The following is a 20,308-nucleotide window of genomic DNA, read 5'->3' as shown; positions in this document are numbered from 1 at the left end:
GCAGAATATATGGACCCAGTCAGAGATCAATATGATCAGACAAAAGCCGTTTATTACAAAGCCTTAACTCCTTATATACTATTTCTTACATGCACTTACAGTGATTTGGCATATTATGATTGGATACATGTCTTGAAGACCCTTAGTGACTAACATATAATTGGTTAAGCACAGGTGTGAGAACTTGACCTCGAAAGCTTGCCAACAGTCCACAGTTGTCATTAACTCAGTGAATTCCAGCTTCTTCGTATCTTGCTTGCTTAAGCTTCCTTGGGCCTCTCATGGCCTTGCTGTATCTTTCAGGATTATTCAGAGTTTATGTACCAGTTATCCATTCTCCTGTGAGAACACTGCCTCCACAGTAGCCTTCTATGATGGGGCTACAGAACTGGTGGACAGGGGTAGAGCAGTTGATGTCATCTACCTGGACTTGTGCAAAGCATTCGACACTGTCCCGCATGACATCCTTGTCTCTAAATTGGAGAGACATCAATTTGATAGGTGGAGCACTCGATGGATAAAGAACTGGCTGGATGGCTGCACGCAAAGAGTTGTGGTCAATGGCTCAATGTCCAGCTGGAGACCAGTAATGAGTGGTGTCCCTCAGGGATCTACAGCTGCGTTAGAGCAATCCCAGGCACAGCTACAGGTTGGGCAGAGAAGAGATTCAGAGCAGCCCTGCGGAGAAGGACTTGGGGGTGTTGGTCGATGAGAAAATGAACATGAGCCAGCTTCAGTGTGCGCTCGCAGCCCAGAAAGCCAACTGTATCCTGGAGTGCATCAAAAGGAGTGCAACCAGCAGGTCAAAGGAGATGATCCTGCCCCTCTACTCTGCTCCTGTGCTCCTGTGAGACCTCACTTGGAGTATTGTATGCAGTTCTGGTGTCCTCAACATAAAAGGACATGGAACTGTTGGAACAAGTCCAGAGGAGGGGCACGAGGATGATCAAGGGACTGGAGCACCTCCCGTATGAAGACAGGCTGAGAAAGTTGGGGCTGTTCAGCCTGGAGAAGAGAAGGCTGTGTGGAGACCTCATAGCAATCTTCCAGTATCTGAAGGAGGCCTGTAAGGATGCTGGGGAGGGACTGTAGTGATAGGACAAGGGGTAACGGGTTAAAACTTAAACAGGGGAAGTTTAGATTGGATATGAGGAGGAAATTCTTTCCTGTTACGGTGGTGAGGCACTGGGATGGGTTGCCCAGGAAAGTCATGAATGATGATCTTAAGCTCCTTTCCCACCGTAACTATTCTATTCTATGATTCAAGGCTAGGATGGACAGAACCTTGGGTGACATGGTTTAGTGCGATGTGTCCCTGCCCATGGCAGGGGGGTTGGAACTAAATGTTCTTAAGGTCCTTTCCAACTCTAACTATTCTATGATTCTATAACAGAAAGAAATATATTCCTGAATGCCTGACAAGTTGAGCTGAAGGGAGATGCCTACAAAGCATGAAGGGCATTTTTCTTGGTAGGATCAGACCTGTATAGGCTTCTGTATATATGATGAGACTCTGAGAAGTGTACTTAATGCTGTTTGGTTGAAAACTGCTTGGTAAAGTTTGGATTAACTATCTATTGATTCCTTAAATATCAATCAAAATATAATCATCATCTTTCTACTGTTTCAATGTGTCCTCAGCCAGAATCATAGGATTCAGCATGGTGAAGGATTAAATTGATAATATCTGCACTTCTTTGTTGTATTTTGTTTGCTTTGTCATGCTTTTGTTTATTCCCCTGTAGAGGATGAAGTTTTACTGCAGTCCATCCTTACAGTATCTCTGTCAATAAGAAGAAAACAAAAAACTGGTATCTTCTTACCCAGTTTTTAGAAGATAATTATAGCAACTCCAAAACTCTTCTTAAATTGCCCATTAGGGAGTAGTGGGGGAAAGAAAAACTTTTTTTTTTCCCTGTTTTTTTTTTTTTTCCCCTGACACAGAATGGTCTCTTGTGGCAGAAGGGATCAGATTTTTCTACCCTCATCCCTTCCTATCTTGTGTCATCACAAGTCACACTCTATTAGAGTACTAATGTTTCTGTCAATAAGTGATGAATTTGCCAGTGGTGATTTAAGTTTAAAATTACTTGTGAAAATGTAATGAAGCCTCCAAATCATGAATTAGATTTCAAAGAAATTATTTCTGACAGTAAAAACTACAGGGCCAAAGTAATTTCGAGGGTGGAATTTTTTACCCACTATAAATTAGGTCATTAGGTTTTGACCTGCATCAGGTCAAAACAGAGGTGATTCTGTAGGAATTACCTTTTAAGGCAAATCACAATTTGTCTCTTGCTGCAGCAGCCTTCTCATATTGGTGTGTAACAGGGTGAGTATTGTGCTCCTGCAAAATAAAAATAGTCTCTGCTGCAACAAGCTGTTGTGAGCACCAGTCTGCTTCTGATTATATTTTCCATTGGTCTGAATGACAGTTTCTAATCCCATTTCCCAGCCTTCTGCCCTTGTTACCAGACCTCTTGTCTACTATGGACAAAAAATGATACCCTGAGGCTCTCTCAGCCTTTGTTTTTCTAAACAGGGTTATATTTTTATAACCCAAAATGTTCTTTCCAGGTTTAAACTGTCCCATTTGGCAACCACTTTGCTTGTGTAGGAGCATATGCCTGATGCTGGTTTGCAGTTTCACAAGGAAGAGAATCCCTTTACTCAAAAGTGCACATGGGGAATTTGCTGTTGCTTGGAGCATGTTCATTTAGTTAATTAGATTTGTGAAAGATAATGAGAAGGTTCCTGTCCTAAATTCAGAATATTTAATGCAATTTGGAAATGCTTGTAAGTTTGTTTTAAATAATCAGAAGAACCAAAGCTGTCCTGTTGATTCTCTCCTGTTTTTCTTTTCCCCCAAATACAAGGAGATAAGACTAGTCAAAACTATTTCACTGCATCAAGAAAAAAAGGGAGGGAGGGGAGCAGAGAGTTCTTCTAATGCTGTAATAATTGTGCCTATAGACTTTATTGAGGTTTGGTGATTTTCTCTGAGCTGCATGGTAACAGAGTGGTGGCCAGCATGTTTCTGAGTGCTCTCAAGTCTCCCATTTTGTGATGGGAGCAACAATTTTTCAGATTTACACTAAAAAGCTTTCTAAGAAACAAACAGGAGTGAAATGCATTGTTTAGATGTGGCATAAATAGATAATAGAAATTCTTCTCGTCTCTGTTAATTTTGTTTGAATTGACCCTGCAAATGAACCCTTTCTCCATCAGACTTCTGGTTCACCTTTTTCATTATTAACATTTACATTGGTGGTTTCAGAAATTGTGGGGTGTTTAAGTCCTCACATAGATTTGATGAAGCAGTCATCCACTGAATACCCAGCTTTTGCAGTTTCACACTATTTTTGTTACATTATTTTTAATTTTTTCCCTTGTGTCTGCATAAGGTTTCTTGGGAGGAAATTCAGCCCTGGCTGATTAGTGTTGGTATTTCTGTTGTCCTGTTTATGTTGTAGAAAGAGGTGAGTGCAATGGGATTAGTGGTTGAAACTTGTTTCAGTCCTCTCAGTTAAGGGTGCCAGGACTCATTTACTGCATGTATGCTGGGTGTAATTTTTCAAAGCTCTTTATGAAAAACCTCTTTGGGCAAAACCTAGATATCCGTTGCTTTTGATTTGCATATTTCAAGTCTGTTTCCAAGATTAGATTGTCTGTAACACATTTATCTATCAACAAATTGTTTGTTTACATGATGAGACATTCCCTTTTGCAAGCTGGGTACTGTTCTTCATAGCTCAGCCCCCAGTTTACAGCACTTGTGACTCTTGGCTGAATGTGTTTCTTACAACCTTCTGTGTGGATTTGTCTGTAAGTTCAGTTGTTACCACTAATGTGAGGTCAGCAAAGAAATCATTATTTCTTTGCATTACTTGGGGAAATCTGTTCAGAGGGATGTGACCTTTGCAATTTCAAAACAACTGGAATCCAGTCCTGGGTTCAAGACTTTCTGTAGTGCTGTTATGGTCCTGGTCATTTTAATCATGCAGATGTCTTAGTGGTGCTGATGGGCCTTCTCTGTGTTGACAGCAGAGAGCACTGTCACATTTCTGCTTCAGCTGGAGCATTTTGCACTTGCATATTTGCATGTCGTGTTCACATAGCCAGTTTCTCGAAGCCTTTCATCCTTCAAGTACACTCTGACTCCTATGGTGTTTATGCCCCAGATTCTGTCCCACTGATTTCTGAGGTTTTCCTACTGTAAGAGTTGTTGTCACCTTGCTCTTCTGACACAGTTTGAGAGTTTCTTCTTGTTAGTATGCTGCAGCACTTCCAGTGACACTGACTGTGTTTCACTCTTGTTAGTTATCTTGAGGACTTCCAAATCTTCCAAAATCTGGAGATGCAGACTCTGGCTACTGACCTGAGTAGCATTCAGAAAAGTATTTAATTTATTTCTGTCCCAAAGCAGCACTAGGTTGGATGGTATCTTCTGAAATAAGAGTCAACACATTTTCTGTATTAATTATAAAGGTAAGTGGAGCCACTGGCTTTTTTTTTTGCTATATTTGTCTTCACACATGTGATGGCAAAAATTTCAGCAGCGTTATGTCAAAAGGTTTAGTAGTGGGGAGAAAATGATGCTGTAACTTTGTGTTCTGTTTTGGGAAAGATACCATAGATAAAGAGTTTCCAATAATTTTTTAGTATTGCATTTTGCCAGCAGTCAAACCCAAGAAAGGTGAAAGTTGGCATGACAAAGACTTACCCAACTGTTGTTGTCAGGCTGTTTTGCATAGTGTCTGGGTTTCGGCTGGGATGGAGTTAATTTTTTTCCTGGGAGCTGTTTGGATTTAGTCTCAGAATGATGTTGATGATGCACCTATGTTTTAGGTGTTGCTAAATAGTGCCTTCCCTAAGTCAAGGACTTAGTTTCCCATGCTCTGTCAGTGAGGAGGGGCACAAGAAGCTGGGAGGGAGCAGAGACAGGACACCTGACCCAAACTAGCCAAAGGGGTATTCCATACCACAGCATGCCATGCCCAGTGTATAAACCGGGGAAGCTGGCCGTGAGCCACAGACCACTGCTCAGGGCCTGGCTGGGCATCGGTTGGCGGGAAGTGAGCAATTATATACGGCATCACTTGTGTTTCCTGAGTCTTATCCCTCTTCATCATTATGATTATTGCTGTTGTTGTTATTGGTTTAATTATTGTTATATTTTACTTTATTTCAATTATTAAACTGTTCTTATCTCAACCCATTCCAATTCTCCTCCCAGTCCTATCGGAGGGAGAGGAGGGTAGTGAGTGGCTGTGGTGATTATTTAGTTGCCAGCTGGGGTTATACCATGACACGTAGTCATGCAGTTCTCATGTGACCACTGGAGAGCTGGCTTCTGCTGGTCACAGAGGTACACAGCTGAGTGGATATGGTCAAGCTTTGTAGAAAAATGAGATTTAAATACAATCTGATTGGGAAAAATGTATCATAGGTGTATCATAAAAAGGAAATGGTCTTTAGTAATTATTAGAAGTGCCTTTTTATGCTCAGGTGGAGGCACTGTATGTTCAGTACTGCTTATTTTGTTAAAGTCTGAACTAATATAAGTAGTCTAAGTAGCTATAGAAGCTCTTTAATAGTCATATCATCAGCCTATGGAGCTATGCCAGAGCTTTACCAGAGTTGAGTATCTGCCAGCATTCAGCGTATGAAATCATGCAAAAGGACATTGGTGGTGAGGCAGAATGACAAACACAACTCTTTCTTCGTACTAAGTTGGGAGGTAAGGAAGTTGCCTTTTGATTTTTAATACTTTCAAACTTTTAGCATAAACCATAAGTTCTCAACATTTTATAACCCCTTTTTTAATAAAAGTCAAAATTGTCAACTATGGCTGCTGGATTTAGTAGCTGGAATATTATACAAACCCCCATGCAGCTACTATGTGACTTCTCAAGTATCCCAAACTCTGGCAATATCAGTAGAAGTACAAGGTGGTTCCTTTGGATTACGAACTCATGTGCAGACTGATCCCAGCCTGCAATTTCTTTAATGCTGCTGGTTTAATTCGGGGTTTCAAGTTTGGGGTTTTGAGGGATTTTTTTTGTTGGTTTTTTTTTTTTTTGCTACCTACAGGTTTTTCAAAAACCATTTTCTTGACTCTTTGCTATTTAATACTTAGGTTCTGCAGTTTGTCCTCCTGGCCAAATTGGGTATTTTGAATTCCCCTGACAAAACGAAGACAAAGTATTACAGGAAAATGATCGACGGTGAATAATGAATAAACAGCAGAGCAAGTCTCAGATTTTCATTCGCGTTAAAAATACCTTTTCCAGCATTCATAAACTCCTCACAGCTTTTCAGTACCTCAGAAAAATCATCACAAAGCACAAACCCCCTGCACTTTGCACTTCTGTGTGTATGCGTTTTATTTTCACTACAGCAACACCTGGGAGCCTGTACTGTTTGTTTTAGGCCAATAGGATCATGTAAGGTAAATCGTGATTCCAGCTCCAAACATCTTTGAATCCCATAGGAGATTTATTGCTATTGATCCAAGTCTATCTATATTAAGTTTTGAAATAAGTATGAAAGCATGTCACAGTCACAGCTGAGTGAATGTGAGCTTTTACTGTGTTTTGGGTCATGAACGGCAGGTCGTGTCACTGCAACTAATCACAGTGCAATGTTTCTGAAATGGTTACAGTTTAGATGATAGAAGTTTTTCAAATAAAAGTTAATGGGATTCTGAATAGCAGGTCTGCACACAGGGTCCTTCTTTATAAGAAAGGTGCTGCAAAACTGCAGCGCTGGTCGTGAGTGACTGCAGCAAACAGCACAGAATCTATGGCTGGAATTGGCCTTTGCTGCTGCGCTGTGTTCAACACAGCCTGTGAATACCTACTGTCTGCATAGATTGCGATTCAAGGATGCTCTGACTTTATGAGTATTATTTGGTTATAGACTGGTGATACCTCACCCTGCCAAGCCAGTGCTGTGATATCTCAGGGAAGTACTTGGGAGGACAGATAAGGGACAGGGGCAGTGTTAGTATTAAATGAAATTAAAGGAACCAAAAGGACTCAACTGTTTGGACTAACAAAATCATGTGCCATTGACTACTGAAAGTTATATTGAAGGCATTTTTTGCTGTTTATCTAGGGGTCCTGACTTGCCTGTACCAAGGGAGTTAAGGCAGCACAGCTTAGAGCTGCTCACCTGTGACTACTTAGGCTCAGCCTTTCCTGTACAGCCGAAGTACTGGGTGATGGCTGCGTGCAAGCTCTCACACCGCACCATGAGAAGCCAGGTAAAAGCAGCTTCTAAGATGAACACCATGAATGTGCTGCAGGGCAGATGAGCCTGTGTGTGGATGGTGACTGTGGAGCAGCTAGCCTCAGTAACTTGGAGGACACATTTCCCAAAGGAACACCTGCACTGTCACACAGTCAGCAGCAGCACATTCAGTACTTGAACCAGCACTTCTGTATGTTGACATGGGCTGAGAGATGTGGATTTGGCAGATAGGGAGCTCATACAGAAAACTTGGGCTGTGATCTAGGAGAATTTGTGCTCCAAAATCACCAGTGCCAGTTTGAAAGGAGCAATGCCTGTGTCTCCAAGATTGGATGTGCTAAATAGAGTGGTATGTTTTATGTCAGCTTTTCTTTGAGGATGGACTTGAAGTAAAGTTCAGGGGCATAGGTGATGAATAGGTCATGATAGGTGTCATATCCTTGTAGTCTTCTGGAAAGATTTATAAATTTTAAGACCAGATGAAATGGTTAAGGTCATCCTTGGTCCATAGCATTTCAGTCAGTATTCTTGTCATCAGACTAATGACATCTGAGTTATAACTTCTAAAAATTCTTGAGTCTTGGTTTTAATACATTATTGACCACATATCATTCCTCATTATTTGTTCCAAGGATTGTTTTTCCTTCACAGCTCAAATTATGCCTTATTTCAATCTTGTATTTGTCTAGGTTAAACTTTGAATAGCTCTAGGGAGCGCTTAGATGGTCCTAGAGGTGGACTAGGAGCATTAAGGGTCAAGAGGAAGCAGCAGCCGGTTGCGCAGGAGGGCACCTGAGAAGGGCTGTGCATCCTGGAAGTCATCCAGGATGCATCCTGTGCATCCAGGGAAGTGCTCTAGATCTCTGCCATAATGCTGATGGGCACTCACCTCAATTAAAACCAGTGTTTCTACAGAGAAAACTCCTGAGATGTCTGACACTTTCACCCAGAGTGTTGAGGATCTGTTTTCTCAATGTTGTGAGTGACTCATTCACCTCCCTTGCTGCAGTGATCACAATATTGTGGAGTTTGGGATCCAACTGAGTATGCTGAATGTTAGTATTAAGACTAAGGTTTTAGATTTTAGAAGAGGAAACTGCAGCTTCTCAGAGCTCAACTGGGAGGGATTCCATGGAGGGTTCCATGGAGGATAAAGGAGCTAGCGAGTGTGTGAGTTTTTAAAGAATGCTCTCCAGGAAGCACAAAAACAGTTCATCCCCTTTAAAGGTAAGGGAAATAGGGGAACAAGAGATCCCATGGCTTACCTGTGAGCTTCTCAGTCTTTTCAAAACCAAAACAGAAGCATACAAAGTGATGGAAAAGCAGACAGATACCCTTTGAGAACTGCAGGGGCATTGCCATGGTGTGTAGAGATGCAGTTAGAAAAACAAAACCTCAGCTCGAAACAAAATTGTCCAGAGACATCAAAAACCACAAGAAATGGTTTTTCAGGTATGTAAACAACAAGCAGAAATAGAAAGAAAATATGGGCCTGCCGTTAAGCAAGAGAGGTGAGTTAGTTATCCACAACACTGAAAAGACAGATCCTCAACACTTTCTTTACCTTTGTCTTTACCAGCACTGTTGAACCCTAGGCGTTAGGAACAAAAATACAGAATCTTATGGGGCGACCTTATCACCATGTTCGAGTATTTAAAGGGTGACTACAAAGAAGATGAAGACTCCCTTTTTACAATGACTCACATGGAAAAGATGAGGGATAACAGGTGCAAATCACTCTCTCCATGGAGATTCCAGTTGGACACTAGAGGAGACTTCTTCCCAGTGAGAACCAGCCATTGGAATAATCTCCCCAGGGAAGTGGTGGTTTCCCCAACATTGAACACTTTTAAGATTTGGCTGAAGAGAGTACTGGGTCATCTTGCCTAGACCATGCTTTTGACAGGAAAGGTTCTTAAGGTCCCTTCCAACCTGGTATTCTGTGATTCTGTCCATTAACTCTCATTATGTTGTTTTCTGGTAGATTAAAGTGCTGTCTGCTGTTGGAAATCGCTTCTCCATGTAGGTACCCGAAAACTCCAATTAGGCTGCTTTTTAACCTTGTCATTTTATTTAGTTTATCCAGGAGTGTTAGTCATGTGAAGTAAAGCATGATTCTCAGTGATTGGCTTTTTCTTGTAGGAATTCTCTAAAATCTTTTCATATTTTCAGTAGATTTCTGAAAACATCGATATCAGTTCTCATTATACAGATAATGATACAACTCAGCCTTTATAAAGATTATGTTGAATATACCCATGACTCTTTTCTCTGTAAGTTGGAAGAGTTGCCCTCAGAGACTTTCCATCTCCATTTCTTCAGTCCTTACACAGATCTCCTGCTTTCCATAATATGATTTCCAGTCTTGTAGTGTGACCTCTTGTCTTCGTTCTTAAATGTCTGTTCTGATATTTGGCTATATAAGCCCCGAGGCTCTGTAACCAAGCAGGCCAAATGAGATTAGCAGATTATTTAATGCACAGCAAGTTTTGTGTGTTATCTATAAAATTTCATTAGCAGTGCTTTTTATACTTCCTTTGCTAGCAAGCAGAAAAATACCAAATAACTGTGGGTAGAGAACTCACTAAAAACCCCACTGAATGAATCCTTTATTTTTAATAATGTTCCATGTTCATAAATTTTACTTTTTCCAGTACATTCAGTGTGGCTGCCCTGACCTTTCTCTTGAACCACATAAACCTAGAACCTGATGGCTGATTTGAGCTCTTTAGAGATGTCAAAAGCAGTAGGCTTGCATAGGTGGAGAGACCTAGATGAATGCCACATGCAGAAAAGAGTTTCAGACCACTGGTACTATTACATACTGGAGAATCCAAGGGGAATGAGAGAAAGGAGATAGTTTCCAGTTTTAAGAAGAGACTTGGGATCAATGCTTCTCTTTGGCAAAAAGCCGATCTCTCAATTAGGAAAGAGGGGCTCATTTTGAATAGATGGAAGTGCAAGCAATAAATACAAAGCAAGTCAGAGGCAGCTGAACAGCATCCTCAGAGGTGTTCTTGAGACCATTGTCCTATGTGGCAGATTTAACTTTTCATTTTGTTTTCTGCTCCTCTCCAAGGGATAACTCACCCTTCTGACAGAGATTTGTTTCTGATTCATCATTGGTGGTTGCTTAGTCTGACTGGATTATTTCCAGGACCTTGATGCCATTTCTAAAAGGGGCACTTCCATATGTCAGAAACAACTTCTAGAAGGCTTCTGTCCTGAGTGAAGTCAGTTGCGTGAAAGCAGAGTAGGTGTAAACTACAAAAAAAAAAATTAAAATAATAAGAATAAGAAAGCACAATGGTTTTGTTACTGACAGAATGCTTTTAAGACTCGAGGTTTTATGGAAGAGAGAGAAAGGGGATATTTTAGCATAGAAGGTTGGTAACAGGATACAGCTCATACTTTATGCTTGTACTGACTACAAGGGGCAGGTTGAGCTGTAGTTGATTGACAATAAGCTTCAGATGATTTGCATATTTTTAAAGGCAATTCCAGACACTAGCTACTGTAGTATGTAGTATCTTTGAGCCAAACTACTGTAGTTTAATCCCAGAGGCAAAACAGAGGTGTTTGGAGATTAAAACTGGTTAGAAGTGATTGCCATCTGAAGAAGAGGGTGATTTGACCAGCAGTTATCTGATTGAGTCTCTATAGTTCTCTGTAGACGTGACCTTGACCTATATAGATATAGTTCTCTCTTAGATGTGACCTTGTTCAGTTCTTATGAGGGAGGCAGGCTGAGAGGCACCAATTTTGCAAATTCCCTTCCTTTTTTCCAAATGGTGGCTCCTTTGTATTTGGGCTGAGACTCATCTCTGACATAACATGCGTGTCCCATTTCACTGGGGAGTCTGCTCTAGTTCAGCTACATGTGGTATGTGATCTTCAAATACTTACTAGCATTCTGGGTTTTGTGGGGTTAGGTGAGGATGGCTCAAATCATAATCTCTGTTGTGTCCCTTGCTGCTCACATGAACAGTATGTGCATTTTTTATGCTGGCTTTTGTTGACTTTTCCAGTTGCAGCTCTGAGTATCCTTTCCCTTCATTCAGGATCACCAGGTAGTTGAGGAACTGAGACTTCTTGGTGTCTCCTGACTCCACTATCAGGAGTGGATGGCCACTGATACCAAGATACACAGGCTGTCTGTCACCATTTACATGATGATGCAGTTACAAAAGAAATTGGCATGTGCCCTGGGTGGTTTGAAACACTGCCTCTGCCACAGAGTGGTGGTGCTGATGCTGTCTTCCACTGCTCACCCCATGGGGTCTGGGCGGAAAGACAAATTTCTTGCAAATTTGCAGCTGGGTTTGGCACCTGGCATGTGCATGTATCATGTTCTGGGATATAGGATGGCTCCTCAAGTAGCAGCAGTTTGAGGTGAACCTTTCTTCAAGATTTTTGTTTCTCCTTTTATCCAGCTTGGCTGCCATTTAGCAGGATGTCTGCTGTTCATTTGGTAAATGCTACTTTTCATGTAAAAAACTTAGCATCCCAGCATATGTAATTCTGTTCTATATGGAAATACCATAGTCCTCCAGCACCTTACTCAGTTGAAGGTACTGTCACTTAGCTCTATTTAACACGTGGGGAAACAACCATGTTTCCCTTTCCATTCAACCAGTGTGACTTCCAATGAGAAATGTGGCTTTTTTTTTCTGGCTTCATTAGAAATAGAGAGGGTGTTGGAAACTTGCATTTTGTGCTGTATAAGTGTGACTGGCAGTTTGTTTACTTGCTTGTTTTCTGTTATTGTGGAAAGCAATCTCCATGTAGTTTATTCATTTGCAATGACTTGAGTCCCAAATCATTCCATTCACAGTAAAATCTGTTTTCAATGAAGTGCAGTGAAGAGCTGCAATTGTTCATTTCATTAAAACAAGGGAGGCATTTAACAGCAGTAATTCACTTAAGTTGCTTTTGTTGTCTACTAGCTTTCCAAGACATTTTATTCCAAGACATCCACTTTACAATATCTCCACTGGAATGCTTACCTGAGGATTAAAAACAGTAATTCCAGTTGCTGAAAGTCAGAACTCCCAGGGTGTCAGAGATGTTGTTTCGCAGAGGGGATCATTTATGACCTTGAATGAATGTACCCTAATAAAAACATGGTTTCGAGCCACTGGAGACACCATGTGACAAATCCAAGTTGCTAGAAATGTGAGCAACTACATTGATGTTAGTGGAGCCAGGCAGATTTCTACTAGATGAGGAGATGGCATTTAGCATAATGTGCGATTCTTACAAGTACACGTCTATGTGATTGGAAAAAGTGAACATGTTTTCAAGGTAGAAAATATAGGTAAGGAGATGATCCCTTGTCTGGTCTTCAGCCAGGAGGATATTGAGATTCTGTTCATTTTTTTCAAAATAAAGTCAGGCAACTTTTCCGACGGTCTTACTGAGTTTCTGTGAAGTAGCTGAAGTTACTCCAAAGCCCTTGGTTTCATCCCTGGATCTACAACTTGTGCCGTCCTCTCTCTGGGGGTGTGTTCTGCACTTCTCCCACTTTCACGCTGAGTGGAGACCACCCCACAGTAGGCATAAAACTTGTTGTAGTGAACCTGATTTCATCTTCTGGTCTGCTCCCTCCAAGGACAATGGTAGTTATCCTCACAGCATTATTTATTTAAAATGAGTTAATTTCAGATAAAGCATATCTTAAGAAAAAGAAAGCAAGCTGTGTGTGAAATCTCTCTTTCCCCTAAGAATTAACATTCCCTGGATCTAGGAAGACACAGCTTCTTTAATTTGTTTCCACAGAATTACTCTTTCCAGGCAAGTTTCTCCAAGCAGTAAGAGATTTTAACCCTTCAGTGGACTGTTTTGGTTTGGGTTTTAATGGGTCTTTTAGTTACAAAAATGTGGCTTATCAGTAGACATTTGTTCCCCTTGTTCTAAGAAATCAGGAAAATTTCTTCCCCTGAGGACATGATTTAACCAGCCTTCTCCTCTGCTTGCTTTGCTGCTTACCTTCATTGTTAGTAGTTGCCAGTGGACAATGCCACTGCCTGTAATCCGCCATGGGGAGTTTGTGTGCCTTTCCCATAGCCCCCGGCAAAGTTCAGGTGCCATCAGAGGCCTGATCTAGCTGGGGTTTAATAGTTTTGATTTTTGCAGAGATGTATTCTTACAGCAGTGGACAAATTCTGTATTTTGGCTTATATTTTCCTACCAAAGTCATGAATTTAAGAGGAAATGAACTTCAGTTACTCAGATAAATGGATTTTCAGATAGGCCACACTTATGTGGTTTGTAGGACTCATTCATCTTCTCATACCACAGTGGGAGCATAGGGTATGTTTTGCCTTAGCTATCCCTTCTCCCCCTGATATTTTAGTGGTGCTCTCTCCTATTTGAAAGCTCTCTCATTCACCTTTAAACTAACTAAATGAGTATTTTAAATTATTGAAGCAAAGGTTGATCCCATGGGATGGCTGCAGCAAATAGATTAGTGGGCAGATTGCCAAGTCCTTCATCTCTGTGAGTAAACTGCTGGCTTCCCCTTTCCCAGATCACAGCATCTGCAGAGGAGTCTGTGTCCAATGTCACTGTTTCGCCTAATAAATAATCACACAATGGTCATTAGTTCCTACACGGGAAACAGCTTGTCTCACTGCTTTGATTTACCTCAAGTCTTCGTGACAGCTAATTGGAGCTCAGGCTCTATTGATGTGCATCCCTAGGTGGTTGAGAGGGGGGTTGTGATTTTTTTTTTGTCTGAATATATGGAGATAACAGGTTGTTAGCATTTGAAACACAAATGCAACCCACTTTTCATGGCTATTGGCAAAAAAAAAGCTCAACAGCAAGTATCATATTAATTAGCATCCTTCCCAATTTGCTTATCTGAGGTTATATTGATGGTCGTTGAGGACAAATAAAAGTGATTATCCTTTTTTTTTAAATAATGGGGAAGAAGGCAAAGAGGCTGAATACAGATACCCTGGGAATATCCTAAACCTAAGCATGGGGTTTGAAAGAACAAGCATTTCCCTTTTCTGATGGCCTGGATTCAGTGTACATGAAATTTCAATACATAAACATAGCTCAGGCAAGTCTTTACACCTGGTAAAAGTGTGGTCCTGTAGCCACTAGAGATCAAGGCAAAATTACTGTTTACTGGGATATGCAAGGAACAAATAACTATTACAGGATCCTGTCTGGGAAAGGATTATTTGAATTAATTGGAGGGGCTGCACAGGAAGGAGATGATGGCTCTGAGGGATAGTTTGTGAGATCTGTGGGACACAAGACTAATGTATGAAGACAGAGGAGCATTGCTGAGAGCAGCAGTTGGTGGGATACATACCTGGAGACAGGGGGTAGAAGCTTTCTTGTGTCAGTCATCTTTGGGGTAAGAATATGAAGAAAACCTTCTACAAAGGGAGTTTTGTACTGGAAATAAAATGATGATGTTAGGTCATGATGGCATCCAACTTCGCTGGTGTCACTGCTATTGAGGACATTAGTATAATTTTTTTCCCAACTAGTTTAATACTCTGAAGAGGGGCTTGTTTATATGTAAATAAAAGGTTTCTTCTACAAAAGCAGCATAAGAAGTATCCTGAATGCTATATAAATAATTAGGTCTGTCATAAAACACATGCACTTCAGTGTTCACTCACCTGAAATTCCTCCAAAGTGCTTGTAAGGCTTTTGACTAAACATCCAGGTAATTAATTTGCAGTGTCAGCCTTTTGTGTATATAGTTGATTTGATTTGCCTGCCTAGTTTTACTCAGCCCTTTCCCCACGTTTGCTGCAGCATACCTTTGAAATAAGAAGCAGCAAGCCAATAATTCATGTTTAAAGTTTTTATTCCTAGGTTCACTAAAAAACAAGCCTTGTTTTTAACGAGGTCTAGGACTATCTCATTGGAGAGTGTCCATGCATAGGTTGCCATACAAGACAGAGAGCTGGATGTGCACATGCTCTTGAATAAGCAGTCAGCTGTGCTATTGACTTCATTCTGTATGGAAGCAAAGAATCTGCGTAGCTGCATCTTCACCTTTTTAGCCCATATCTCTGAGCTGGTTATGATGTACTTTATTTAAACAAGCTTGGGGACTTGATGCACAAGTTATCCAGTTGTTGCTGTGCATAAGAACAGATGAGATGGCATTGGCTTCTCTGGCTACAGGAAAGAACACTTTCCACTTATTCCAGCAATGATCGGAGGCTAAACATTCACTTTATATGTAGCAATGATAAAATGCCTGTTTCTCCCTTGGACTTTAAGAGAATCATTTGGACAAAATGAGGTGCAGTTGGCTCTTGCATAAAAATTTTGTAGTTGCAGAGTTTAGTGTCTTGTCACGCTTGTGATCTCTTATTTAAAACAAAGCAGCATTAAAGCTGCTGTTGGGATTTATTAGCATTTTAAGAGTATGAATAGTACTGGAACGTTTCAGTGTCTCCTTCCTTGCAGCCTCAGCTGTCTGCCACATCAGGTGCCTTGACGCCTCCTTTTGAGCAGAAACAGGTGCTTGTAGACTGAAGGCTGACTGAAAGTGCAATTAATTGTATACACAAACCATGGACCCAGGAAAAAATGATTTGGAAATTCTTTGACTTTCTTATTAGCTTTTTCTAGGTTCTTCTCAGAGTATGGTGGGAAACACTTCCTCTTATTGCTTCACCAGTTGCCTGCTCCAGGCCAATGCAAGATGTACTTGTCCTTCCTTTTGCTTCCTGATGAGCCTTAGTTTTACCCTTTCATTGCCAGGAATGTTACTGACACTCTTATGTTAGTAACTCCATTTCTTGTCTCAGATTCTGTACAGGGCTTCATGTCCCAGATTGGTTTTGGTATTCAGATACCTAACCCTAATTACGTTATTAATTTTATGGCATGAGTGGAGTCAAATCATTCCTGTTTTACAAATAGAGAACTGAAACAAAGAGGAACTATGTAGGAAGGCTGTGGCACAGCTGAAAGGTCTCACCTCAGCTAAGTCAAACCATCATGTTCCAGAAATGTTCATTTTTCTTCCAGCTCTCAGACGATTTCCTACAATCTTCTGTTCCTTGAGTCTCCAGGAACTTTTTCCTCTGAAGATACACACGCAGTGCACCTCTCTTGGTATCAAACACTGCTAGAGCCAATAAGCATTTCAACTAACCTCTGAACTTTGGAAGATCTGTAAAATGTTTGACTTCTGACATAGGCTTTTGCAGTCAAACTAGGAAAAAAGAACTCACTAAGCAAGTGTTTTGCTGTGTTTAAAGAAGCAGTCATAAAAAAATGTTAAGTCCTGGAGTTGTTTCACATTTGGGGAGGAAGTGAGGAAGAGGGAATCCCACAGAGCTAAGCAAAGTGTCCTGGCAATGCCATTTTATACTGATGACACAGAGAAGAAATGACCATATTGTCTCTTAAGCGGCAAACATCAGCAAAACTTACACGATTTCTCTTACTAAAATCTTTTAAGATTTCTATCTGTAGGCAGATGGCATAAGGAGGATTTCTGCTGTGAGGAGAGCATGTACTGCTCTCAGCTTCTTATAGACAGGCTTGGGGACATCTCATTTAAAACAAGCCTTACCTGTTGGTACAATCACTCTCATCTCTTAGCAGGCAAGAGGGCTTCTATAAATGACCTTATAGATTAAGCACTTTCTGTTTACATTTGATTTCCTACTCCCTGCTATTTGTAGAGAATGATTATCAAGGCATTAAATTAAAAGTTTTGCCCAGTGGGAAGTTCTTGGATATTTTGTCATTTCATTAAAGCCCCTTCTGTTCTGGTGGAGAAGCAGAGAGGTAGGGGAAACAATCACCGGAAAAGTCAGGAATATTTACTTACCTATATTGAAACCCTGCTGAGAGGCTTTGTCCAGTTTAGGGTGTTGGTGGGGTAGAATTTTTGTTCATGATATGGTAGGAAAGCATTGAGGCTTGAAATTAAAAGTCTCCATTTACCTGCAAGTAAGAAACCTGGGGATGCTGCTGGCAAACTCTGGCTTTTGCCTAAAGGTTATAGAATCATAGAATAGTTAGGGTTGGAAAGGACCTTAAGATCATCTAGTTCCGACCCCCCCTGCCATGGGCAGGGACACCTCACACTAAACCATCTCACCCAAGGCTCTGTCCAACCTGGCCTTGACCACTGCCAGGGATGGAGCATTCACAGCTTCCTTGGGCAACCTGTTCCAGTGCCTCACCACCCTAACAGGAAAGAATTTTTTCCTTATATCCAATCTAAACTTCCCCTGTTTAAGTTTTAACCCATTACCCCTTGTCCTATCACTACATTTCCTAATGAAGAGTCCATCCCCAGCATCCTTATAAGCCCCCTTCAGATGCTGGAAGGCTGCTATGAGGTCTCCATGCAGCCTTCTCTTCTCCAGGCTGAACAGCTCCAACTTCCTCAGCCTGTCTTCATACGGGAAGTGCTCCAGTCCCCTGATCATCCTCATGGCCGTCCTCTGGACTTGTTCCAACAGTTCCATGTCCTTTTTATGTTGAGGACACCAGAACTGCACACAATACTCCAGGTGAGGTCTCACGAGAGCAGAGTAGAGGGGCAGGATCACCTCCTTCGACCTTCTGGTCACGCTCCTTTTGATGCAGCCCAGGATACGGTTGGCTTTCTGGGCTGTGAGCGCACACTGAAGCCAGCTCATGTTCATTTTCTCATCGACCAACACCCCCAAGTCCTTCTCCGCAGGGCTGCTCTGAATCTCTTCTCTGCCCGACCTGTAGCTGTGCCTGGGATTGCTCCGACCCCGGTGTAGGACCTTGCAGTTGGCATGGTTAAACTTCATGAGGTTGGCATCAGCCCACCTCACAAGCGTGTCGAGCTTCCTCTGAATGGCATTCCTTCCTTCCAGCGTATCAACCGAACCACACAGCTTGGTGTCATTGGCAAACTTGCTGAGGGTGCACTCGATCCCACTGTCCGTGTCACCAAAAAGGTGCCAAACAAGACCAGTCCCAACACTGATCCCTGAGGGACACCACTCGTTACTGGTCTCCAGCCGGACATTGAGCCATTGACCACAATTCTTTGCATGTGGCCATCCAGCCAGTTCTTTATCCACCCAGTGGTGGACGTCTCCAATTTAGAGACAAGGATGTTCTGTGGGACCATGTCAAACACTTTATGTGAGAATCTAAGTGACATCTCAAACTGTCAGCAAGCTGAAAAGGAGTTATTGAGGATTTCCTGAAAAGTCTTCTTTTGGCCATTCTTCCAGGGAGGATTGCAGCAATGCTGGCTTCCTTCTCAGTGTTCTGGGACAGTGGAAGGTATTGGTATCGCTTCAGTTCCATCAATGTTTGCATCATGTTAGCTATAAATACTGATAATGCACATTCTGCACAGATACAGCTTTCTTGTTTGCCCAAGAACTTTTGCTCCAAAGCATTTCCTCCTCCTCCTCAGCAGCAGAATTACAGAATTTGGCTTCTTAAGGCACAGTGCTTGTCTTCTGTTTCATGCCTTAACAGTAAGTAGATAAACTCCAGTGCCTGTCATTTAGACAGAGTGAGATCTGTCAAATCATCCCCAGGAAATGAGAAGGCTACTACAATCTCCCATCTGTAATACAGACATGAAAATAATTCTGAGCCTCACTAGGTTTTTGCAGTGCAGAATGTTTATGTAGTGCTTTCAGCATATCTGTGTCTGTGCTAAGCAGAGGGTTTGTTGTTGCTGCTGTTACACAGTTTTTATCTCAGCCTCAATTATGCCTAAATTGTCTTATTCAAGGAGGCAAGGTGGAGTCTGACAGCTCATGGTCCTCTTGAAGGATGGTGGCTTCTCTAGCTGAGCTTGACAGCCAGCCAGACACAATTCTGCTTGGAGGGTCTGGACTTCCTAAACAATGAGGGGACAAAGCGGACAGAAAAACAAATTTTACATGTAAATTGCTACAGCATAAATAGCTGTCTTGAGGGAATATAGATTAAGAAGGAACCAGTTTTTAATTTGGCCTAGATTTATTTGCAGACTTCAGTAAGATTTTTTATTTTTTTTTAAGGAGTGTTTTGTCACAGCTGTAGTTCAGATGAGCTCAGATCTCTGCCCATTCTCACTGCATCAGCTGCTTCCAGCCTTCCAGCCACTTTTCCTGACCCCTTGTGGTAGTTTCCCTCCAGTTCGGGTGCATCTCTTGTAGCTTTCCTTTCAGTAGTTCAAATACTGAGCTTTCTTCATTGCCTGAAACTCTCTGTACATGACTTGTCTGTCTCAGAGTAGTATATGTTTTTAGAAATACTTTTTAATATGATAATGAGAGGTTTAAGAGCCAAATTAGTGCCTTCTGGAAGTCAGTGAGAAAGTGTACTCATTGCAGTGGGAACAGGATCTCATCTTAGATAAAGTGTTAGTGATATGCATGCCCCACTCTTAAGAAGTGGCTCTTTTCCACTTGTGAATTGTAAACGGATTACCACATTAAGCAACAGGACACATTTAACTTATGTTAATAGAAACACCACTGAAATCTGATGGTGCTGATAAGCATGAGCAAGCCTCCAATGTGTCTGAAGTCAGAAGTCATAGAAATGGACATGGATTAGGTGCCAGCTTGAAGCTTACACCTCTCTCATCTGTTGACTAATGAATCCCAAGGAGGAAAGGAATTTTCCTCTGCTTCACTTTCAGATTGATAAAAGGTTCTTAATTGCCTAACCTTTCAGAAACTCTTTCTTCTAAGGAAATCTCTGGTATTCGACATGACTTAAAATAGTCATCTCATTTAGAATAATGGTTTGCCTGCTGAGAGTTTTTATTATGCTTCATTGTGCTCCTTCACTAGATAGAGTTGTGCTTTGTGAAAGGCCTGGCTTGTGTATGGGTGAACACAGCAAATTCAAATTACAGAATATTTAATATAGTTGCTGTGGTTTAACCCCAGCTGGTTAATAAGTACTACAGAGTTGCTTGCTCACTGCCTGCACCCCTGGTGGGATAGGGAGGAGAATCAGAAAAATAGGTAAAACTCATGGATTGAGATAAAAACAGTTTAATAATTGAGATAAAATAATAATAACAGTAGTTATTATTATTAATAATAATTATTATTATTTT

General features: G+C 41.3%; 1 protein-coding gene and 1 long non-coding RNA gene across 9 annotated transcripts in view; one reads left to right on the top strand and one right to left on the bottom strand.

Moving 5' to 3' along the window:
- The window catches only part of TSPAN4 (tetraspanin 4), a 481,009-nt gene that overhangs the window by 441,281 nt on the left and 19,420 nt on the right, over positions 1-20,308 (top strand). The window lies entirely within an intron of this gene.
- LOC130600989 (uncharacterized) lies at positions 1,412-16,286 on the bottom strand. The gene is made up of 3 exons (XR_008972563.1): positions 14,582-16,286; positions 2,269-2,347; positions 1,412-1,783 (listed from the first exon to the last, which is right to left on the bottom strand). It is a non-coding gene; the product is annotated as an uncharacterized LOC130600989 (long non-coding RNA).

The sequence above is a fragment of the Pezoporus wallicus genome, unplaced genomic scaffold (assembly GCF_028554395.1).
Source record: "Pezoporus wallicus isolate ANWC-B61680 ecotype Strahan unplaced genomic scaffold, APGP_CSIRO_Pwel_v1 scaffold_6885, whole genome shotgun sequence".
In the NCBI taxonomy this organism is placed as follows: domain Eukaryota; kingdom Metazoa; phylum Chordata; class Aves; order Psittaciformes; family Psittacidae; genus Pezoporus; species Pezoporus wallicus.
This window is presented reverse-complemented; position numbering and strand designations above follow the sequence as displayed.